At 38.7% G+C, this 25,676-nt stretch overlaps 1 protein-coding gene and 1 long non-coding RNA gene across 3 annotated transcripts in view; one reads left to right on the top strand and one right to left on the bottom strand.

Moving 5' to 3' along the window:
• ZFP82 (ZFP82 zinc finger protein) overlaps positions 1-1,411 on the bottom strand; it is a 41,284-nt gene extending 39,873 nt beyond the window's left edge. For both annotated transcript variants that reach the window (XM_082367383.1, XM_082367384.1), the window contains exon 1: positions 1,276-1,411. The gene's annotated coding sequence lies outside the window, so the exon portion shown is untranslated. The remainder of the gene's footprint in view (positions 1-1,275) is intronic.
• LOC309616658 lies at positions 727-25,034 on the top strand. Its single transcript, XR_014237553.1, has 3 exons — positions 727-1,335; positions 23,496-23,559; positions 24,214-25,034. It is a non-coding gene; the product is annotated as an uncharacterized lncRNA (long non-coding RNA).
• Positions 25,035-25,676: the final 642 nt, after the last annotated feature.

Here is a 25,676-nt window from a genome sequence, read left to right as displayed (position 1 = left end):
CATTTAGGTCACCGCAGAGCATTGAGTAGAGTTCCCTGGAGCACCTCATTTTTTTAAACTAGGAAATGTTCAACACAATTAGCACGGTATTTCCATTTTTCCTGATCTATTGGAGGCCGATGGGGAATTGCTCCAAACCACCACTTAACAACAAATAGCTAATGTTTATCAAGTACTTATGAAGTATCAGGCACTGTTACAAGACCTTTACACATAGTTAAAAAACAAAGAAAGCTCTCAGAAGTAAGGGGAAGTATCTGCCACATGGATATATGCATATAGGCACTAGGGAGGGGAACTAGATATCAAGTTAATGGACAAGTCATATTAAGCAGAAGGAAGCAAATGTTCCCAGGTCCTAAAAAATAAAAATGCATTTCACAGAACAAGAGGAAATACCCACTCGTCTTGACCTTGACTTTGAAGTGGGCAATAGCAATTCATTCCTCCTCCTCATCAGAGCCCTTTTCTTAGTTTGACAAGACTCAGGAAGAAGGGAATCTTAAGACAACATAGGCCTTTCTTGGAGCCCTGCCCACGCCGGCTAAATTAGGGCACGCCACGACCACATCTGTCCCCACCAACCACCACCCACGCACGCCCAGAGTAAGGAAGAGGAAGAGTACTGACTCTTCCCAGTATTAGAGAAAAGCCAGGGTCACGGCTGTGCGGGACTGGAATTGGACTTCAGAGAGGGAATTCCGTGGCTCCGAAACCTGCAGGTGGAAAGTGCGGAGCTGTGTGAGCAACCGCGCGTGTGTGTCCGCGCGCGCCCGCCGGAGGATGTAGTGCGCTGGGAATACTCCCAGGAGCCAGCCTGGGGGGCACGTTCAGTTCTAGCATTCTTATCCCAAGACGGGTCTGAGTCTTTTTGTTGGAAGTCTTTTCTCGGGCTCTCAGTTATCTGACTGGGGGCCATTTCTCTGCGGCTGGCAGAAGATTCAGCCGTGACGCTAGGGTCGGAGCCACCCAGTCCACGGCAACCGACGGTCACACAAGAGGCTCTGCACCCCATTCAGTCACACAAACGCCATCACCCACTAGTTCCGGCCTCACAACCGCACATAGTCCCGATGCCATACCCCGGTGCAGGCACGCCCACAGACACACCACACCGTTACACCTCCCCGGTTCTCACGCCCACTCGGGGCTGAGATGCTGGGCTCCCGACACTCTGAGGTGCTGCAGCGCTTCCCTTCCCTCTCCCTCATCGCCGGGCCGCAACGCCTTTCCTACCGATGGCCAGAACAAATGCTACGAGCCTGGACTGCTCACCTGGGGCGCCGAACCCGTCTCACAGTGATGCCCAGTGGAAGAGAGCGCGCGACAGCTCAGGTAAGTCCACAGCCCCCGGGGCCTAACGGGCCGCGCGCGGGGCTTGTTGGGAGCGCAGGCTGCACGCACGGAGTGCGCAGGCGCGGCCGAGCCCCAGTGGGCGGGGCATCAGTGAGTGAGCTGTTTTGAGTGGGATGTGTCGACTGAGCCCGAGATCCAGTCGCTCCCCAGCGGGGCGGGGTTCTCGGCTCTTTGTCCTGAGGAAGTCGCGGCAGGGCCTGGAGCGGGGCGGGGAGGGACGACGGGCGCATTAAAGAGGGATGTGTATGCGAAAATAGGACTCTCCGTGGGGCCAACCGGAGAGGTGTGTGACCAAGGACAGCGCTTGTGTATCTGTCTTTGGAGTGGTTCTGGGTGCGATGTTTTTCACTGAATGTGGCTGGTTGTGTTTGAGATGGTGCGACTGTTGGGATTGGAATGCGGTTTATGAAGATTTTATGACTGGAATTGTGTCGGGCTGTGTCGGACTGAGAATGTTGTGAGGGCCTGTGAGATAGTGGGGCTGACTGAGTGCATGAGGTTGCGTTTCTGTGAACCTGTCTGTAATTGAGCATTTATGTGGCTCGGTTTTGGTAGATTTGTTTTCCTTGGGCCTTCTCTGCAGACCCTGAATGTGAGTCACTCAGTGTGTGTCTGAGAAACGACCTGCCTGATTGTGTGGCGAGTGTGTGTGCTTCTGGTATGTTCCTGCAGGACTGTGAGGAGGTGGCTCTCTGGATGATTGGATGTGACCAGGAGCCTCACTCTCCTCAGCTCTGAAACAGAGAAAGGAATATTGCATCTTCAAGGAGCATCAACTTTACTGAAGGATTTAGTGAAAAAACGGACTTTTCTGGGAAATTATTTCACATTTAATCACAGGTTTCTTATGGAGAAAAATGCAAATAAGCATTACTTTAAAAATAAGATTTCAAAGGAAATTCCCGCATAGAGTAGTTGATTAGCTTCTGCCCCAAATTCCCATGAGTGGGCTTTTCCTCTCTCATAGTGTTAAGGGGATTTTGTTAGGAAAATTTAAGAAGCCCTAGTCTATGAAAAAACATCTTTACACATAAGAGAAGCAGTATGGCTAGAGCAGACAGTCCAGGATTAGGAAGTCAGATATCTTGAGTTCTGGATCAGACACTATTTTCCCTTTGTTAAAGGAGGGCAAGAAACTTGTTTAAGACTCAAAGCATGAGTTCATACTGACATTACTAATTCAAATTTAACACTACAGGGTTTTATTCTTACCTTTTATTTTATATTTCTGCTTCTTTTCTCTAACAGAAATCCTAGTTCCTAGTAATATTAACATATTTATTTATTTCCCTTAGCCTAGAATTGCTATAAAATAGTTTAAAATTGTAATACCAATATTATTACTAACAATCAAGCCTGTAAATATAATTTTAGACTGTAGTTCTTTTAAAGCAGGGGTTGGCAAGCTATAGCCTGCAGGCCAAATCTGGCCTGCCACCTGTTGTATAGCTAGTGAGTGTCTATGGTGTCTGTTTTTTTAATGGTTTAAAAAAATCAATAATAATAATAATCAAGAAGAATAATATTTCATGAGGTGTGAAAATTATATATTTCAATTTCAGTGTCCTACACAAAGTTTTATTGGGACATAGCCATCCTCCTTTATGTATTGTCTATGGCTACATTTGAACTACAAGGGCAGACTTGAGTACTTAGTGTAGACTGAATGGCCTGTGGATTCTCATTATTCATGGTAGTTATATTCTATAAAGTTGTTGCAAACACTGAATTAGTGAACTGTTGCTCCTAGCAGAGATATAAAGTTAGTTTCCTATAAATATCTGGTTACAACACTTTCCTCAACCAGTGAATACATAACATTGTTTTATGTGTTTCTATTTAAAGATACTTTTTATATGTTATTGATTTATTGACATTGAACTCAAGTCCAACAACAGCATAACTCATTCCTGAATGAAGTTTATCTAACACATGTATTGTCTCTGTAAGGCACATCTCTGTAATCCTTCTTGCCCTTAGGAACACTAGACAACACTTCAGCATAAACTTTGGGGCCATTTTAAACAGCAAAATCACCAACAAAAAGCACAAAGATGAGGGACTTCCCTGGTAGTCCAGGGGGTAAGACTCCGTGCTCCCAATGCAGGGGGCCAGGGTTCAATCCCTGGTTGGGGAACTAGATCCTGCATGCATGCCACAACTAAAGATCCCACATGCCACAACTAAGACCCAGCACAGCCAAAAATAATAATAATAAATAAATAAATATTTTTTTAAAAGCACAAAAATGAGAGGAAAAAAGTAATACCACACTGAGAAAAGGATATGTATTTATGGTATAAGAACAGAAACAAGGGCTTCCCTGGTGGCGCAGTGGTTAAGAATCCACCTGCCAATGCAGGGGACACAGGTTCCAGCCCTGGTCTGGGAAGATCCCACATGCCATGGAGCAACTAAGCCCATGTGCCACAACTACTGAGTCTGCACTCTAGGCCCCGCAAGACACAACTACTGAGCCCGTGTGCCACAACTACTGAAGCCCATGTGCCTAGAGCCCATGCTCCACAAAAAGAGAAGCCACCGCAGTGAGAAGCCCACGCACCGCAACGAAGAGTAGCCCCCATTCGCCGCAACCAGAGAAAAGCCCGCGCTCAGCAACGAAGACCCAACGCAGCCAAAAATAAAATAAAATAAATTAATTAGAAAAAAAAAAAACAGAAACAAGAAGGCAGAGGGTACCCTATTTGACTTCAGCTGAGAACATGTGTGTCGGGAGACTCATAGGTCATCGATTTTCACATGCCAACGAATGACCAAAAAGGTGCTGGGAGTATTGACTCTGGGGTTACAAATGAATTTTAGCAAGTAGGTTAGTTTGCAAATATGGAATCTGCAAATAATAAGGATAGATTGCATTTACTATCTGGCCTTTTACAGAAAAAGTTTTCTGGCTCCTGTTTTAGAGTATATCCTTCTTAATTATAGAGTGTTTAAAAACTACTTGAAATAATTCTTTTCCTGTGCCATCAATAAATTCCGTAATTAATTATAACCCATTAAATAAATTAAAATCCATAAACAAGAGAAAAAGAAGAATGCCAGCTAATAAGTTTGTTTTACATGGCTGTGAACTCTGCTTCAAGTACATTTACAATATTTGGATTTGATGAAGATTTTTGTATAGTATGATGTTTTCCTTTAAGTTCACATTCATTTCTGTTGTCTTCTCTCATGTCACCTATCATCTGCAGTTAGGTAAGATAGTGACATTGTTAAAATGGATACATCTTCATGGCATGAAGGCTAGCCATTGGTAGGATAATATTGTAACAATTTATCAGGCAATACTGAGTTTTCTTTGAAGTCAGTCTCTATCTGATTTTTCCCAGTGCTTAATGTTTGCCTTGCCTGCTGCTGACCAGCACTTCTGCTTCTTTACAGAGCCTTGACACTCATAGTGCCACTTTGGTGGCACTCATTGGTGCAAACAAGGTGCCCAGAGAATAGCTTTTCCAAAGCCGGGCAATAGCTGGGTGAATGAGTTCTGATTACAGAAGATGTGCTGGTAGTTTGTGTGCATCCTCAAATGGATTTCTACTGGTCCCTGTCCAGGGAGGGAGGGCACTATTGCACTGGTCAGTCCTTAGGTGTAGATTGCCTAGACTAAACCTCATATTTGCTTACTAAAGGGTTCTGCATCCAATTTCAGTGTGTGTGTGTGTGCGCGTGTGTGTGTGTGCGTGTGTGTGTGTGTGTGTTCCCCACACCACCAAGCAATTCTCGGACACCAGCTGGGTGTCCTGCAATTGGACTCAATTCTGATTCTGTGTACCTGGAGATAGTGTCAGATCCCAGAGGTTAAGGACTCAGCCCTACATCTCCCCACCCCCAACTTCAGATGCCAGTTGCAGGCATCTGGCATCCAGGTTATCACCTGTGCCTCTGACCAACTGGTTATAGATTGGAGGTTCGAACAACCCCCTCCTTGGGTTTGATTAATTTGCTAGACCAGCTAACAAAACTCACAGGAACATTTTGCTCCGTGTGCCACTAACATATATGCTGTGTCTATGGATTTCTTTTGATGGCGTTCCATTAAGTCCCAGACTGGATAATTTCAAACGAGGTGTCTGCTACAATAGTTCACTGATTCTTTCTTTTTATTGGTCGACTCTGCTATTGAAGCTCTCTATTAAATTCTTCAGTTCAGACATTGTATGGTTTAGCTCTAGGATTTTTTTTTTATGATTTCTGTTTCTTTGTTGAACTTCTCATTTTGTTCATACATTGTTTTCCTAATTTAGTTTAGTTGTCTGTCTGTGTGTTCTTGTAGTTTGCTGAACTTCTTTAAGAGGATTATTTTGAATTCATTGTCAGACAGTTCATAGATCTCCATTTCTTTAGGGTCAGTTATTGGAGCTTTACTAGTTTCCTTTGGTGGTGTTATGTCTACCTGATTTTTTGTGGTCCTTGTATCCTTGAGTTGGTAACTGCACATTTGATTAAATGGTCTTCTCTTCCAGACTTTACATATTTGCTTCAGCAAGGAAAGAACTTCACTAGTTTACTCAGCTTGGGGTACTGGATTGGTGAGCTGGTAGCAACCATGAGCAGCTGGGGCTTGCAATCAGGGTCTCTAGATGGGTGAGGCCACTGCCCATGCTCTGAGGTCAGGGGTTGCCACTGCCTAGGCTCTGCTGTTGTGTGGAGTCACTTGCTCGGCTCTGCAATCACTTCTGGTCACATGGGGATATCAGGCTGTGTTCCCTGACAGAGCAGTGCCACTGGTTGGCTTCTGTGATTGGGCAGGGTGGCAGGCTGTGCTCTGAACTGATCTTGGTTGGCTGGGCCTCAGGCTGTGCTTCCTGACTAGATGCTGCCACTGGCTGGAGTCTAAGTTCAGGCAGGGCAATAGGCCAGGCTTCATGGTAGTTTGGGGCCTCAGGCTGTACTCTGCAATCAGCAGGGGCTGCAGGTTGTGCCCCAAAGTTGGGTGGGGCTGCAGGCTGGGCTTTGTGACTAGGTACACCATTGGCTCCACTATTGGGCATGGTCACTGGCCAGGCTCTCTGGTCAGGCAGGGGCTCCTGCTGTACCCCACAGTTGGTTGGGTCTGGAAACTGTGCTCCATGGCTAGGCTGGGTCATTGTTCAGGCTCCATGGCTAGGTGGGACCACAGTCTATGTTTTGCAACTGGGTGGTGTCACTGGCTGAGCTCCCTGCCTATGCAAGGACCCAGGCTGTTTTCAGTAATTGGGCAGGGTTGTGGTCCGGGATCTGCTACTGGGTGGAGTTGTAGGCTGGGCTCTGTGGTTGGGCCATAGGATGTGCTCTGCAGCTGCTGAGCATCTGTGGCTACACTCCCCAGAGGAATGGAACTAGATGCTATGCTCAGCTGTTTGGTGGTACTGTTAGTTTGCAACCCTGCCTGGGTAGGCCAAAGGATATGCTCTGTGGGTCCTAGGTGTCTGTGGTCAGGCTTCCTGGTGGGGTGAGACTGGTAACTATGCTTAGCAGTTCCTCTCCTGCCTGAGTGGAGCCACAGAATGGGCTCCATGGCCAATACAGCTCATTGGCTGGGGATCCAAATCAGGTAGAACTGCTGACTGAGCTCCCTGGCCATGGGACCACTAGCTCAGTTTTACAGGTGGGCAAAGCTATTAGCTAGGATCTTTGCTCAGGCACTGCTGTAAGCAGGAATACAGTCTGTAAAGATCTAAATGCTAGTTGCTTCTTTGTCCACCTCCCTTCTTCATCTCTATCTGATCACTTGTGGTAGAACTCTATAGGCTCCCCCAGTGAATCCCATGAGGTAACACCTGAGTGGGTTTCCTGGAAAGTGTCCCACAATTCTGGGGAAGCTACATGTCCACCTTGGGTCCTCTTTTTCCTACTGGAATAACTGTAGGCCTGGGGGGCCCTTCTTGGTACAGTGTTGTGCTGGACTGGGGGAGGGGCAATGTGGTCAAAAGGAAGCCACTCTTCTTACCCTTCTATTGTGGTTCTTCTCATTCTTTGTGATCAAGCAGGGGTGCTTCAGCTCAACCCTGGGTTCTGGGATTTTCACAATAGTGTCTTGTCCATGGATAGTTTCTGGTTGGTCTTCTTGTGAGGGGGATTGAAGTTGGGAATGATCGATGATGCCATCTTATGTGCCCAGTCTCTAAAATGTTCAGTTTCCAACAAAAAATTGTGACACATGCAGAGAAACCAGAAAGTGTGACCCATACACAGGAAAAAAGCAACAAACAGAAAATTTCACTAATAAGGTTCAGACAAAAACTTCAAAGTAGCCATTATAAATATCTCAAAAGAACTAAGTTAAACCATACTTAAAGAAGTAAAGGAAGTTATGATGAAAATGTCTTACAAAAATAGACAACCCTCAGAATGGGAGAAAATATTTGCAAATGAAGCAACTGACAAAGGATTAATCTCCAAAATTTACAAGCAGCTCATGCAGCTCAATATCAAAAAACAAACAACCCAATCCAAAACTGGGCAGAAGACCTAAATAGACATTTCTCCAAAGAAGATATACAGATTGTCAACAAACACATGAAAGAATGCTCAACATCACTAGTCATTAGAGAAATGCAAATCAAAACTACAATGAGGTATCACCTCACACCAGTCAGAATGGCCACCATCAAAAAATCTACAAACAATAAATGCTGGAGAGGTTGTGGAGAAAAGGGAACCCTCTTGCACTGTTGGTGGGAATGTAAATTGATACAGCCACTATGGAGAACAGTATGGAGGTTCCTTAAAAAACTAAAAATAGAACTACCATACAACCCAGTAATCCCACTACTGGGCACATACCCTGAGAAAACGATAATTCAAAAAGAGTCATGTACCAGAATGTTCACTGCAGCTCTATTTACAATAGCCAGGACATGGAAGCAACCTAAGTGTCCATCGACAGATGAATGGATAAAGAAGATGTAGCACATATATACAATGGAATATTATTCAGCCATAAAAAGGAATGAAATTGAGTTATTTGTAGTGAGGTGGATGGACCTAGAGTCTGTCATACAGAGTGAAGTAAGTCAGAAAGAGAAAAACAAATACTGTATACTAACACATATATATGGAATCTAAAAAAAAAAAAGTTCTGAAGAACCTAGGGGCAGGCCAGAATTAAAGATGCAGATGTAGAGGATGGACTTGAGGACACAGGGAGGGCAAAGGGTAAGCTGGGACGAAGTGAGAGAGTGGCATGAACTTATATATACTACCAAATGTAAAATAGATAGCTAGTGGGAAGCAGCCGCATAGCACAGGGAGATCAGCTTGGTGCTCTGTGACCACCTAGAGGGGTGGGATAGGGAGGGTGGGAGGGAGACGCAAGAGGGAGGAGATATGGGGATATATGTATATGTATAACTGATTCACTTTGTTATAAAGCAGAAACTAACACACCATTGTAAAGCAATTATACTCCAATAAAGATGTTTAAAAAATAGGCAATATAAATAAAGAGAAAGAAATAAGAAAGCCAAATGGAAATTCTGGAGTTGAAAATAACAATAACCAAAATAAAAAATTTACTAGAGCGGCTCAGTAATAGATTTGAATTGGTGAAGAAGGAATTAGCAAACTTGTAGATTGATAGAGATCTAACAATCCAAAGAACAGAGAGAGAAATGAAGAAAAGTAGACAGCACCTCAGAGAAATATGGGACACCAATAAGAGCACCAAATTATGCATAATGTGAGTAACACAAGGAAAGGAGAGAAGGAAAAGAGCAGAAAAATATTCAAAGAAATCACAGAAGAAAAATTCCTAAATTTGATGAAAAACATGAATTTACACAGCCAAGAAACTTAATGAACTGCAAGATGGATAATCACACAGAGATCGACACATAGAAACATCATAATAAAAACACTGAAAGCTAAACACAAAGAAATCTATTGAAAGCAACAGAGCAAACCAACTTGTAATGTATAAGAGAACACCAATAAGATGAATAGCTGACTTTTCAATAGGACAAATGGAGAACAGATAAAAACTGAGAGATTTATTTACTAGCAGATACACCTTGTAAGAAATACTACAGGGGAACTTCCCTGGTGATCCAGTGGTTAAGACTCTGTGCTCCCAATGCAGGGGGCCCAGGGTTCGATCCCTTGTCAGGGAACTAGATCTCGCATGCTGCAACTAAGAGCCCACATGCCGCAACTAAAAGATCCTGCCCGCATGCCACAACTAAAAAGATCCCACATGCTGCAACGAATATCCCACATGCACCAACTAAGACTTGGCACAGCCAAATAAATAAATAAATATTTTTAAAAAGATAAGAAATACTACAGGAAGCTTTTCAGGTTAAAAGCAAGTGACCTCATACAGTAATTCAAATCCACATGAAAAAAACAAAGAGTACCAGTAAAGATAATTACTTAATTATAAAAGTATATAAATGCATATTTCTTTTCTATTCTTCTCTTTACTCATTTAAAAAATAACTAAATAAAACAATATGTATATAATAGTATTTAGGACCTATAACATATAGAAATATATTTGCCAGTAACAGCACAAAGAAAGTGAATGGGAGCAAAGATGTACCAGGCTAAGGAAACAACACCCAGTAAAGGGTGGTAACTCGAATCCACAGGAACAAATGAGACCCATAAATGGTCAACAAGAAGGTTAATATAGCAAACTCTATAAATATATACTTCTTCTCCTTTCTTATCTCAGCTTCTTTAATAACCATAAAATCATGTAAAGCAATAGTTAAAATAATGTATTGTTGGATATGTAGCATATATAAGTATAATATGGATAACAATATAGCAAGAAAAGGGGGACAGGGAGGGACTACTGCACTGGTGGCGCAGTGGTTAAGAATCCACCTGCCAGTGCAGGGGACACGGGTTCGATTCCTTGTCCGGGAAGATCCCACATGCTGTGGAGCAACTAAGCCTGTGTGCCACAACTGCTGAGCTTTCACTCTAGAGCCCGTGAGCCACAACTACTGAAGCCCGTGCACCCTAGAGCCCATGCTCCGCAACAAGAGAAGCCACCACAATGAGAAGCCCATGCACTGAACGAAGAGAAGTCCCTGCTCACTGCAACTAGAGAAAGCCCATTTGCAGCAACAAAGATCCAATGCAGCCAAAAATAAATAAATAAAATAAAATAAATAAATTGACAAAAAAAAGAGGGAGAGGGAATAGAGCTATATAGGAGTAACATAACCATATCTCTAAATCTGAAATAGATTCTGATAATGTAAGATATGTATGGTAAGCCCTAGAGCAACCACCAAGAAAATAACTTTCAAAATATGGTAAAAAAATCATTAAAAGAATTTAAATGTTATGTTAGAAAATATTCACTTAATGCAAAATAAAGAAGTAAAGAATAATAGAGGAACAAAAAGGGCATAAAACATAGAAAACAAAAGTAACAAGGCAGCAATAAATGCAACAATATCAATAACATTAGATGTGAATGAATTAAACAATCCAATCAAAAAGCTGAGATTGTCAGACGGTATTTATTTTTTAAAGATCCAACTATATTCTGTCTACATGAGTTACACTTTTGATTTAAAGATACAAAAAAGTTAGTTATAAACCAACCATAACAAAGCTGGATTGGCTATACTAATACCAGTCAAAGACAGAGTAAAACATGGGAATTCCCTGTCAGTCCAGTGGTTAAGACTTGGCACTTTCACTGCCATGGGCCCAGGGTTTGATCCCTGGTCAGGGAACTAAGATCCCACAAGCCCCATGGCATGGCAAAAAAAAAAAAAAAAAGTAAAACAAAAAAGTTACTAGAGATAAAGAGGGACCATTTATTATGATGAAAGGGGGCTTCCCTGGTGGCACAGTGGTTAAGAATCCGCCTGCCAATGCAGGGGACACAGGTTTGAGACCTGGTCTGGGAAGATCCCACATACCGCAGAGCAACTAAGCCCGTGCACCACAACTACTGAGCCCGCAAGCCACAACTACTGAAGCCTGCACGCCTAAGCCTGTGGTGCTCTGCAACAAGAGAAACCACCGCAATGAGAAGCCCACGCACCGCAATGAAGAGTAGCCCCCACTCACCGCAACTAGAGAAAGCCCGCGTGCAGCAACAAAGACCCAATGCAGCCAAAAATAAATAATAATAAATAAAATAAATATTAAAAAATCTTATCTATGATAAAAGGGTCAATCCATCAGGAAGATATAACAATTTGAAACACATAAGCACCTAATAATAGAGTCCCTAAATACATGACTTAAAAATTAGAAAAAATGAAGAGAGAAATATACAATTCAACAATAACAGTTGGAGAATGCAATACCCCATTTTCAATAATGGATAGAAAAACTAAGTAGAAGATCAGCAAGGAAATGGAGGACTTGCACAACACTGTACACTGACTAGACCTAACAGACATCTATAGAATACACCATCCAACAATTCTGGAATACATATTCTCCCCAAGTACACATGGAATTTTCTACAGGATGGACCACTTGCTGGGTTATAAAATAAGCCTCAATAAATTTAAAAAGATTGAAATCATGTGCATCATGTTCTCTGACTACAATGGAATGAAATTAAAAATGAATAACAGAAGAAAATTTGGGAAATTCACAAATATGTGGAAATTAAAGAACACACTCCTAAAGAATCAATGGACCAAAGAAAAAAAAATCACAAGGGAAATTAGCAAGTACTTTGAAATAAATGAAAATGAAGACACAGCCTACCAAACTTACAGGAAGCAGCTAAAGCTAATAGCATTAAAAGGCATATATTTTTTTAAAAAGATCTGAAATTAATAATCTAAAGTTCTGGACTTCCCTGGTGGTTAAGAATCCACCTGCCAATGCAGGGGACACGGGTTCAAGTCCTGGTCCATGAAGATCCCACATGCCGTGGAGCAACTAAGCCCATGCACCACAACTACTAGAGCCTGCTCTCTAGAGCCTGCGAGCCACAACTACTGAGCCCGTGTGCCACAACTACTGAAGCCCACGCGCCTAGAGCCCCTGCTCCACAACAAGAGAAGCCATCGCAATGAGAAGCCTGCACACCACAACGAAGAGCAGCCCCCACTCGCCACAACTAGAGAAAGCCAGTGCACAGAAACGAAGACCCAACACAGTCAAAAATTAAAAAAAAAAAAAAATTATCTGAAGTTCTACCTTATGACACTGGAAAAAGAAGAGCAAACTAAGTGTACAAGAAACAAAAGAAAGGAAATAAAGATTAGAGTGGAAATTAATGAAATAGGGAATAGAAAAACAAAAGTGAAAATCAACAAAAATAAAATGTTGGTTCTTTGAAAAGATCAACCAAATTAACGAACTTTTACCTACATTGACTAAGAAAAAGGAAAGACTCAAATTACCAAAATCAGGAATGAAAAAGAGGACATCATTATTGACCATACAAAAATTTTTTAATATTATAAAGGAATACTATGAACAATTATATACCAATATATTAAATAACTGAGGTGAAATGGGCACATACTTAGAAAGACATAAAGTACTGACTGAAGAAGAAACAGAAAGTCTGAATAGATTCATAAAAAATAAAGAGATTGAATTAGTAATTTAAACACTACCCAAAGAGAAAAGACTGGGCTGAGATGCCTTCACTGGTGAATTCTACCAAACTTGTAGAAAATTACAACCAATTCTTAACAAACTCTTCCAAAAAATAGAAGGGGAGGTTATACTTCCCAACTTAGCTTTAAGTCCAATATTAGCCTAATATCAAACCAGAAAAAGACATCACAAGGAACAAATTCTACAAATCAATATCTGTTATGAATATAGATGCAAAAATCCTCAACAAAGTATTACCAAACCGAATCCAGCTATACATATACACCATGACCAAGTGGGATTTATCCCGGGAATGCAAGATGGGTTTAACATTCAAAAATCCATTAATGTAGTACACCATATCAATGGAATAAAGGACAAAAAAGTCCCAATCATCTCAATAGATGCACAAAAAGCATTTGACAAAATCCAGTTCCCCTTCATGACAAAAATACTAAACAAACCAGGAATAGAAGGGATTTTTTTTCAACCTGATAATGTTCTTCTACAAAAAATTCACAGATAACATCATATTTAATGCCAAAAGACTGGATGCTTTCCTCCTAAGATTAAGAACAAGATAAGGATGTCTATTCTCACCACTTCTGTTTGACATTGTACTGGAGGTTATAGGTACAGCAATTAGGCATGAGAAAATGAAATAAAAAGCTTCAAGAATAAAAGGGAAGAAGTAAAACTATCTCTTTGAAGATGGCATGGTCTTGTGTATAGAAAATCCTAAGGAATCCACTAAAAAACTGTTAGAACTAATAAATGAGTTTAAAGAAGTTGCAGGGTACATGATCAATATACAAAAATTAATTGTATTTCCATAGACTGATACAATGAGTATCAGAATTGAAAATAAGAAAAAATTCCATTTGTAATAGCATCAAAAATTAAATATTTAGGAATAACTTCAACAAAATAAGTGTAAAACTTATACTTTTTAAACTATAAAGCATTGATGAAAGAAATTAAAGAAAATCTAAATAAATGGAAAGGCATTTCATGTTCATGAGTCAGAACACTTAATATTGTTAAAGTGGCAATATTTCCTAAATTGATCTACAGGTTCAGTGCAATCTCTATAAAAATCCCACCTGGCTTCCTTGATAAGTTGACAAGCTGATCTGAACATTCATATTTGAATACAAGGGACCTAGAATAGACAAAACAATCTTGAAAAAGAACAAAGATGGAGGACTCACATTTCCTAAATACAAAACAGTACACTACAGTAGTCAAGATAGTATGATAGTGGTATGAGGATCAATGGAATAGAACTGAGAATTCAGAAATAAACCCTCAGATTACAATCAATTGATTTTTTTAAAATAAATTTATTTATTTTTGGCTGTGCTGGGTCTTTGTAGCTGCGCGTTCTTTCTCTAGCTACGGCAAGCGGGGGCTACTCTTCGTTGCAGTGTGCTGTCTTCTCATTGTGGTGGCTTCTCTTGTTGCAGAGCATGTGCTCTAGGCACGCGGGGTTCAGTAGTTGTGGCACGCAGGCTCCGTAGTTGTGGCTCACAGGCTCTAGAGCGCAGGCTCAGTTGTGGCGCATGGGCTTAGTTGTTCCACGGCATGTGGGATCTTCCCGGACCAGGGCTCGAACCCATGTCCCCTGCATTGGTAGGTGGATTCTTAACCACTGCTCCACCAGGGAAGCCCTACAATCAACTGATTTTTGAGAAGGGGCAATTCCATAGGGGCAGTAATAGTCTTTCAACAAATCATCTTGGGACCACATTTTCACATGGAAACGATGAAGTTGGACCCCTACATCACACCATAAACATAAAGTAACTCAAAATTGATCAAATACTTAAATATAAGAGCTAAAAAGTATAAAACATCTAAAAGAAAACATGGCTGTAAATCTGTGAAACTTTGGATTAGGCAATGATTTAGATATGAAACTAAAAGCATAAGTAATAAAAGAAAAAATATATGAATTGTTTTTTATCAAATTTAAAAAACAATTTTGTGCTTCAAAAGACACTGGTGAAAGAAAGTGAAAAGAGGACTTCCCTGGTGGTGCAGTGGTTAAGAATCTGCCTGTCAATGCAGGGGACACGGGTTCAAGCCCTGGTCTGGGAAGATCCCACATGCCACGGAGTAACTAAGCCCATGTGCCACAACTACTGAGCCTGTGCTCTAGAGCCCGCAAGCCATAACTACTGAGCCCGTGTACCACAACTACTGAAGCCCACGTGCCCTAGAGCCCATGTGCCACAACGACTGAGCCCGTATGCCTAGAGCCCATGTTCTGCAATGAGAGAAGCTACCACAACAAGAAGCCCATGCACCACAACGAAGAGTAGCCCCCGCTCACCACAACTAGAGAAAGCCCATGCACAGCAACAAAGACCCAATGCAGCCAAAAATTCTTTTAAATTTAAAAAATAAAAATAAATAAATTAATAAAAGGAAGTGAAAAGACATCTCACGGAATGGGAAAAAATTTTGCAAATCATATATCTGATAAGGAACTTTCATCTAGAATTATATAAAGAACTCTTACAACTTAATAGTAAAAAGACAACCCAACTTAAAAATGGACAAAATATCTGAATAGACATATCTGCAAAGAAGATATATACAGGCCAATAAGCACATGAAAATATGCTCAACGTCACTAGTCACCAGGGAAATGCAAGTCAAAACTATGAGATACCACTTCATGTATTAGGGTAGTTGTAATAAAAAAGACAGATAACAACAAGTATTGACAAGGCTGTGAAGAAATCAGTACACTCATACACTCCTGGTGGAAATATAAAATGGTGCAGCCTCTTTGGAAAACAGTCTGGAAGTTCCTCGAACTGTTAAAGCCATATAACCATACAACCCAGCAATTCCACTCTTAGATATATATACCCAAGAAAAATGAAACTATATGTCCACAGAAAAATTTCATGAATGTTCATAGCATTATTAATCATAACCAAAGAGTAAAAACAACCTAGATGTCCAGCAACTAATGAATGAAGGAATGAAATGTAGTATACATACAACAGGATACTATTCAGCCATAAAAAGAATGAAGTACTGACACAACTACAACATGGATGAACCTTGAAAACATGCTCTGTGAAAGAATGCAGACACAAAAGACAGCATATTATATGATTGCATTTACATTAAACATATTGAATAGGCAAATCTATAAAGACAGAAAATAGATTAGTGGTTGCCTAGTGTTGGAAGGTATGGGGGAAGCAACCCCAAGTAATTAAAGAATTGTGTTTGAAGTCTCAAAAAAATGTGGGCAAATGAATTTTGATATGCTCATACCATAGACTATTATTATAGAGTAGTCTTCCCTGACTCCCATATTTTTATTATAATTGATATATTACTTAAACTTATGACTTGAGCTTCTTTTTTATTCACTGCCCAACCCTGAATTCTTTCAATCCATTTAAAAATAAAAGTGATAAATCTTAGTTACCCTGGTTTAGGAAATATTTCTTAGATAGGATGTAAAAAGCATGAACCATGAAAGAAAAAAAAATGACAAATTGATTTCATCAAAACTAAAAACGTTTTCTCTTCAAAATCCACTGTTAAGTAAATGAAAAAGCAAGCTACAGATTGGCAGAAAATAGTTGCTGACCATATGTCTAATAAAGGACTCGTATCTTGAATATACAAATAATTCATATGACACAATAAGAAGGCAAATAACCCAATAAAGACTGGTAAAAGATTTAACAGATACTACACCAAAAATTATATGTGAATGGCATAACAAAACAAAATAGAACAAAAACCCACATGAAGAGATGCTCAACATCACTAGTAGATTAAAACAGTGAGATGTAAATTAAAATATAAATTAAATGTAAATTAAAACGAGATGATACTATACACTCATTAAAATGGTTAAAATTTTTAACTGAAAATATTAAGTGTTGGCAAGTTTATGGAACAACTGGAACTCTCAAACATTGATGGTACATATCAATGTTCTTATAAAGTTAAAGATATACTCAGCATATGACTTTATTTACCCGAGAGAAATGAATACCTGCTTATACAAAGATTTGCACTTGAATGTTCATAGTAGCTTTATTCACACTGCCAAAAAATGGAAACCACCCAATGTGCATCAATTGGTGAAGAGATAAACAAATCAGAGTATTTCTGTACAATGCTGTATTACTCAGAAAGAAAAAAAGAATTAGATAATCTACTGATACACAGAACAACATGAACGAATCTCTAAAGAATTATGTTAAATACAAGAAGTCTTACATAATACATTATGTACTGTAGATTCCATTTATATGAAATTCTGGAAAAGTTGAAATTTTTGTGGACAGAAAGTAGATTAGTGGCTACCAGAGGCCAAGGGCAGGGATTGGGGAAGGGGTTGATGACAAAAAGGCATGAAGGAACATTTTTTTTTTTTGGCTGTGCCGCACGGCATGTGGGATCTTAGTTCCCCAACCAGGGATCGAACCTGCCCCCCTGCATTGGGAGCATGGAGTCTTAACAACTAGATCACCAGGGAAGTCCCTGAAGGAACTTTTTGAAGTGAAGGAAACATTCTAAATCATGCTTGTGGTAGCAGTTACATGATTTTATACATTTTTCAAAAGTCATCAAATTGTACACTTAAAATTGGTGAATTTTACTGCATGTAAATTGTACCTCAATAAAGCTGATTAAACAAAACCAATAAAAAGTAAAAAAGATTCTAGAAAAATAGGAGTTACATTAGCAAAGTTTTTAAATCGTCCCAAATCCCCACATAAATATAGAGCAAGCAGCCAGTAAAACCAAAAACCTATTGGCAACATTTAAGTAAAACTGAATGAAACAATTTTGGCTCAATTGCACCTCCCCTCAAATTCATATGTTGAAACCCTAACCCCCAGTACCTCAGAATGTGACCATATTTGAAGACAGGGGCTTTAAAGAGATGATTAAATTAAGATGATTAGTGTGGGCCCTAATCCAGTCTCTTCTTATAAGAAGAGGAAATTTGGATACTCTGAGAAACACTAGGGAAGCGCTGGCCCAGTGGAAAGGCTATGTGAGGACACAGTGAGAAGGTGGCCATCTGCAAGCCAAGGAGAGAGGCAGGAAAAGACTTCCTGACATCTTGATCTTGGACTAATAGCAACCAGAACTGTGAGAAAATAAATTTCTATTGCTTAAACCACCCGGCCTGTGGTAATTTGTTATGACAGCCCCAGCAAACTAATACAGATAACATCCCCATGAATCCCCAAATAAAAGCAGATAGGGAAAAATCATAATGCAATACCTGCATGGTGAATCTGTGCATCTGTGAAGAAGGAAGCCAAGCAAAGTAATTGGACATCTGAAGTAACCTGAAAACAAGAGAACACCAAAACATATTCACTGGAAAGCACAGTGGGCCAAGTTGAGAACAACAGCTGAAACGGGATGCAGCTTTGCACACACCAATGGGAGAGGAGTGCAAGTTGTCCATGACGGAAGATCTGAAGGGGCTTGTGAAGCTTTGTCTGCGAGAACTCTCAAAGTAGACAGCCCAAATTTCTTTCCAGGAGAAAGTTCCTCCCTGATGAGAAAATGCAAAGAATGGGGAATCATAATTGAGCCAGACAGGGAAAACAGACTCAAATTCAAGGTCCAGATAAAAGTGGGAGGGAGGAAGAGAGCAATTAAGTGTCAGAAAGCCCATATATATATATATATGTGTGTGTGTGTGTGTGTGTGTGTGTGTGTATTTCTTTTTCAACACTGTGTGAAGCCTACAGAAGGAGCTCTGTAGGTGTAAAAAATTACCCTGAATCAAGCCTCCTTCTAAAGTGGTTCAGGGAAACTACCATATAAAAATAAGTAACAGAAAGGTATCAGACCAACTCCATAAAAGTTACTATTTTAAAAGAGAGAGAGAGAATAAGGAATACAATAACATCCTTACAGACAATGAAAGCATATCAGAAAGATCAAAATTGGGACCTACTATTTCAAAATGAGCTAATATTGCATTTAGAAAATGATACAAAATATGAAAGAACAATATAAATTAGAACCAAAAAAAATTCAGAAATGGGGTGCTAACTCAGAAAAGAATAAGAAATAAAAGAGTCATTTCAGAAATAAAGACTCTCCTTAAAAAAATAAAAATAGAACTACCATATGACCCAGCAATCCCACTCCTAGGCATATACCCAGAGGAAACATAATTTGAAAAGATACATGCACCCCAATGTTCATTGCAGCACTATTTACTATGTACAATAGCCAGGACATGGAAGCAAACTAAATGTCCATCAATGGAAGAATGGGTAAAGAAGATGTGGTACATATATACAGTGGAATATTACTCAGCCATAAAAAGAACAAAATAATGCCATTTGCAGCAACATGGATGGACCTAGAGATTGTCATACTGAGTGAAGTAAGTCAGACAGAGAAAGACAAATATCATATAATATCACTTATATGTAGAATCTTTAAAAAGGGTACAAATGAACTTATTTACAAAACAGAAAGAGTCACAGATGTGTAAAACAAACTTATGGTTACCAGGGCATGGGGCGGAGGGATAAACTGGGAGATTGGGATTGATATATCACACTACTATATATAAAATAGATAACTAGTATGGACCTAGTGTATAGCACAGGGAACTCAATACTCTGTAATGGCCTATACGGAAAAAGAATCTAAAAAAAGAGTGGATTTATGTATATGTATAACTGATTCACTTTGCTCTACACCTGAAACTAACACAACATTGTAAATCAACTATACTCCAATAAAAAATTTTTAAAAAATGGAAATAAAGACTCAACCAGAAGGAATACAACAATGACTAAACCAAGAAATGCCTAAGAGAAATAGAAGGTAAAAATGAGGAAAATTTCTAAAATTGGAAAGAAATGAAGAAAGAAATTTAAAAAGACTTGAGAGACAGAGAAAAATATTGGAGATAGGCAAAGAAGATCAAACATATTAACGGAAGTTCCTGAAGAAGAAAACAAAAGCAAAGGAACAGAATACTAAAAACTTATAATAATAATAATAATACTGATATAAAAAAGATTTGCAATTGCATATTGAAAAAGTAGATGGTGTACCTGAGAATATCAATTCAGAACAACAAACTCCAAGTCATATTAGTAAAATTACTTTAAAGAAAAGAAAAAAATTATTTGGGCACCTAGGGAGAAATAAATATAAGTAACTTTTTTTTTTTTTTTTGGCCGCACTGCTTGGCATGTGGAACTTCCCCAACCAGGGATCAAATCCGTGCCCCCTGCATTGGAAGCATGTAGTCTTAACCACTGGACCATCAGGGAAGTCCATAAGTGACTTTTAAAAAGAAAAAAAAAGTCAGGTTATCACCAGACATTTTGACAGTAAATACAGTATATTTAGAAATATAAAATGGAATAGCATATTTTAAATACTCAATGAAAGAAAATATGAGCCAAATATTTTATACCCAGCAAAACTAAAAAACATTTATTAACATATGAGTATGGAGAAATATTGTAGGTTAAAAGAAACTTAAAAGACATGTCAAATTAAAAAAAGGGGTAAGGTAAAACATAGTGTTTAGAGATGTACAAATGGATAAATTATAAAGAAACACAAGGAAGAAATAACACAAGGAAGAAAAGTTAGGAGAGTGGTAGTGGTTACTTTTGGAGACAGGGCAAGGTAATGATTCGGACAGAACACATGGAGGAATTTCTGACTTATCTGGTAAATTTCTATTTTTTGACCTGAGTGATGGTTACAGGGGTATTTGTCTTATAACAATTCATTTGGGTGTATTTTTGTGGTTTTTCTGTGTGTGTTTTATTTTTGCAATAAAAAAAGATTAAAAAAAAACAACAACGACGAAAAACAGAGTCTCAGGAATTATAACTTTTCTCCTCCTTCACAGCATGTAAACATGGAGGGGAAAAGTCAGTGCTGTTGAAAGCCACTCAAGCCTGAAAACATTTGTATTTGCTGGAAAACTGTTCCAGTTACACAGAGAATGAACAAACACTGAAATTCTAAAAGGATAAGATATCATGCCTACTAGCCCTCAAGCATATTTAGAGCCTGAGTAGACAAAGCCTGTATGGGACAGGAATTCAAGCCCTGAACATGGTTTAAGGTAATCTACAACAGGTACCCTTATCTTCCTGGCAGAAGTAATATTAATTGTTTCTTGATCTCAGGGAATCTTCACAAATAATTATTTTCAAGATCAATGAGAAGCATGTGGTAAAAGAAACTAAGCCCTCAATGAAACAAGGTATTATGAAAGAGAACCAGCAGAAACACAAGATAGTGACAATAGGCCTTCATTTGAATCATAGATACAAGTTACCAAAGAACTTTGCTTATGTTTAAAGCTCGATTTTATTTCTTTAAAATATGTGTAGGGAACTATAAAAATTACGATTTGAAAAAGAACAAAGTAAAACTTTCATACATGAAAAGTACAGTAACTGAAATTAGATACTTATTGTACAGGTTGGGCACAAAATTGGACAAAACAGAAAAGAGAATTACTTAACTGGAAGAAAGATAAAAATACACAGAATCTATCACAGAGAGATAAAATGAGGCTGTATATAAAAGAGAGTTTAAAGATATGCCAGACAGAGTTGGAGTTGCAGCTAAACTTCAATATTAGAAGAAACAATAAATGAACAATTTCCAAAGATGAAGGCAGTCTCTAAACCATTGACTCAAATCCTTCAACCTAGACCCATTATGGAGAAACTGCATAAAATCAAAGACAATGAGAAAATCTTAAAACAGCAAACAAGAAAGGATAAATTACCTTCAAACTAGCCATTAGACTGACAGCTGACTTTTCACAGCAGCAATGAAAGTAAGGAGAGTGGAATGATAGCTGAAATAAAATACTATCCACTGAAATAAAATAATAATGAGACATAGGGAAAATGATCCCCAATGGAAGTGTTGAGAAACAAGAATGAATGAAAAGCAATATAGGAATTATGGGGGCAAATGTAAATGAACATTGACTATAAAAAATTATGTCAGGGCTTCCCTGGTGGCGCAGTGGTTGAGAATCCGCCTGCCAATGCAGGGGACATGGGTTTGAGCCCTGGTCTGGGAAGATCCCACATGCCGTGGAGCAGCGGGGCCCGTGAGCCACAATTGCTGAGCCTGCGCGTCTGGAGCCTGTGCTCTGCAACCAGAGAGGCCGTGATAGCGAGAGGCCCGCGCACCGCGATGAAGAGTGGCCCCTGCTTGCCACAACTGGAGAAAGCCCTCGCACAGAAACGAAGACCCAACACAGCCATAAATAAAAATAAAAAAAAAAAAAAAAAAAAAAAAAAACAGTGAATTGGCTGCAAACACTTTAAAAAAAATTATGTCTATGAGGTTAAAAAAAGATAATAAAAATGCAAGAAAACAATAATCTACGTTGGGATATGGGTGGATAAATGTAGCTAAAGTACTCTAAGTATGTTCTATTGTCATGGGAGTGAATAAAGATATGAACTGTTTTAGACCATGATAGGTTTTAGTATTCATGATATTTTCTGAAGTAACCCTTAAAGCATAGAAATAGTATGTAGAATTTCCAATAATAGAGGTAAAAAACAAAATGACAATTTTTAAAATCATTAAGAAAACAAAGAGGAAAAAAAGAATATAGAATTGGCAAGATAAACAGAAAAGATTAAAGATGGTAGATTTAAAGCTAAATATATCAGTAATTACATTGAATAAATTAGATCTAATACTCTATTTAAAAGACAAAGAATGTCATATTGAATTTAAAAATGCAACTATATTGTGTTTAGAAAACACATCTATAACTTAAGGATACAAAAAATTGAAATTAAAATAATTGAAATTTAATTAATTGAAATTAAATTATATCATACAAACAATAAACAATTCATGTAACTATACTACTAGCAGACAACCTAAACTTTAAGACACGATGCATTATTAGAGATACCTGTTTGAAGATCTTGTCTGATGTAGTTATCTTGCAATAGTGTTACTTTTCTCATGCTCCACTCCCCTTATATCCAGACCATAAATTATAATCAAATCTCAGCATATTTTGAAAGTCAAACCTAAATATCAAAAACATTGTCTAAGGATAATGTAGAGAATATATGAAGAAATACTTTCACCAGTGGACACAACAGTGATTCCAATACAATGTAAAGTGAGCCTATAACTTGGCTATTTAGAGCTCCTCGTGACCCTGGACAACAGACCAAAGGCTGGGGTGGAAGAAGAAGAAGGGTGTAGGTTGGTGTTTGCCAGGCTGATTGATCCTGGCTCTCAAGGGAAAGATAGGTTTGAAATTTCCAAATGGAACATGGATAGAACCCAAAGATTCCCCTGGGTCAACTCCTACTTCTAAATCATTTCCAGTAGTAAAAGTTAATAGAAAACTATAATAACCAACAAGGATTCAGATCCTTTTTTCATCAAGGTTTAGGTCACTTTACCTATAAAAACTCCCCAATCTACTAAATTAAAAGGGAGTGTGTCACAACTGTCATTTACAGAGAAGAAGACTGGAGCATCTACCTAATTTATATATACCTATATATTATGATTACATTTCTTTTTACTCTTTTTCTTATAGGTAGGTTGTTACCACTTAAGACAAAATTTACAGAATGTCTACAAAGGATCCTGACAGATATAGAAGAGGTATAGACATTACCCAGCACATTTTCAGTTGAGTGGGGGAATGGCTATATTATTTTAAGTGAGGTTTTCATTTTCAGCTGTGGGAAGAATTATGTATGATTAATAGGATGCCATCTTATAAACACTGGCCATTCATTTCGCTGCCCAGTTCATGTGTACCCTTGCTATGATGGGAAACATCCGTCTTTAAGAAGCAGAGGCTGGAGGCTTCCCTGGTGGTGCAGTGGTTAAGAATCCACCTACCAATGCAGGGGACATGGGTTCGAGCCCTGGTCCGGGAAGATCCCACATGCCACGGAGCAACTAAGCCTGTGCGCCACAACTACTGAGCCTGCACTCTAGAGCCCACGAACCACAACTACTGGATCCCACGTTCCACAACTACTGAAGCCCACACACCTAGAGTCCGTGCTCTGCCACAAGAGAAGCCACTGCAATGAGAAGCCCGCACACCGCAACAAAGAGTAGACCCCGCTTGCCGCAACTAGAGAAAGCCCGTGCACAGCAACAAAGACCCAACACAGCCAAAAATAAATAAATAAATAAATAAATAAATATATATATATATATATATATATATATATATATATATATATTTAAAAAAAGCAGCAGAGGCTGATCCTTACTAATCTGAAAATGTATCTGTCTCCACAGCAGCTAATGCACAGGGATGGAACCTAGGCTTCAGCACTCAAACACACTCCTCTCCAAACAGCAAGCTGATGGTACAAAGGAACAAGGACTGTGGAAATTCCATCTGGGTGATGGGTAACCCCAGGTACACAGGTGGCAGTAGCAGGAACATCCAGAGCCCAGCACCCATGGTGTCAGTAGTGTAAGCTAGGCATTCTGTGTACAGCAGCAGCAGTGGTGATCTCACCACACAAGCTCTGTGTCATCATTTGGAGCATTGTTTCTGGTTCTGTATCTTTGTTTTTCAGCACATTAAGATTTTCCATGAGCAACTCAAAACCATTTGAATGAATTCTTTATCCACTCAAATTAATAAAATGTAGAACATATTGACTGTAACTGATGTATTTCCATTAAAATTAGAAATAAAACAAAACTGGCTATAGAAAAATTTTTTGTGGGTGATAATTAACTATAACTCTCTCATCCTGATTTCTGGACTGATTGAGAAATAGAACATTTTTTTGGTAATGCTTTATTGAAAGAGGCAGCTTGAACCTGGAGTTAAAATGCACAACCTAATACTTCATTCAAACTCTAGATATTGGGACATATACCAGCAGAGGAATGGGTCTGCAGAGTCAGCATAGAGAATCATAATCTGCCCCAGGAAACATGAGAAATTCAGGGTCAAATAAAGGGAGGTAATTTATGTGTTTTAATACATTTCACCAAGGTAATAAATCAATTCTCTTATGACACACAAACAAGAGTAGGGATGAAAACAGGAAGCAGAAATTATCCTCAAAATCCAACTCTTCAGTCTGTAAAAATGGGGAAAATCTGGTAAAAAAGAAGAAGACCTGCTCAAAATCCACTGTCATCAGGTCTACAACATGAAATAAGACAAGAAAATAAAATAGGTGTAATACTGTGAGATGGGTATATCTTTTATCTGCACATTATAAAAGATCAAAAGAATCTATCACTTTATAATCAATACCCTAATAAAATATGTTAAACTTTCAGCTATTACTAGCATACCTTAAGGACTATATATATTATATTTTATGTACATTATAAAGATATTAGAGAGTAAGGAGGATGAAGAGTTCTCAAAGAAATTTCAAGACATACATATATATTAATGAATATCCAGTGTCAATCATGCATTCATTTGGGATACTCTGTATTTAAACTTAATAATTCAAAATATAATCCCAATGAGGATCTTTACTGGAACTGGATAAAAAAATTTTTTAATTCTTATGATGAAACATTTGTCTTTATTTTCAAATAAAAACTATGTAATTATAATATATGTATTTTTATTTACAAGTAATAAGTTACTGAAAAGTATAAATCAAAGATTGCTGGCAAATAGGTTTGAGGATATGAGCATTTAATATATGATAGATAGTATTTTAATTCAGTAGAAGATGAATAGTTTAATAGTTCAATAGTTTAATAATTGTTTCTGGCAT

Source organism: Balaenoptera borealis (genome assembly GCF_965194805.1).
Source record: "Balaenoptera borealis genome assembly, chromosome: 19".
Lineage (NCBI taxonomy): Eukaryota > Metazoa > Chordata > Mammalia > Artiodactyla > Balaenopteridae > Balaenoptera > Balaenoptera borealis.
The sequence above is the reverse complement of the archived record's forward strand: the minus strand, read 5'-3'. Positions and strand labels throughout refer to the sequence as shown.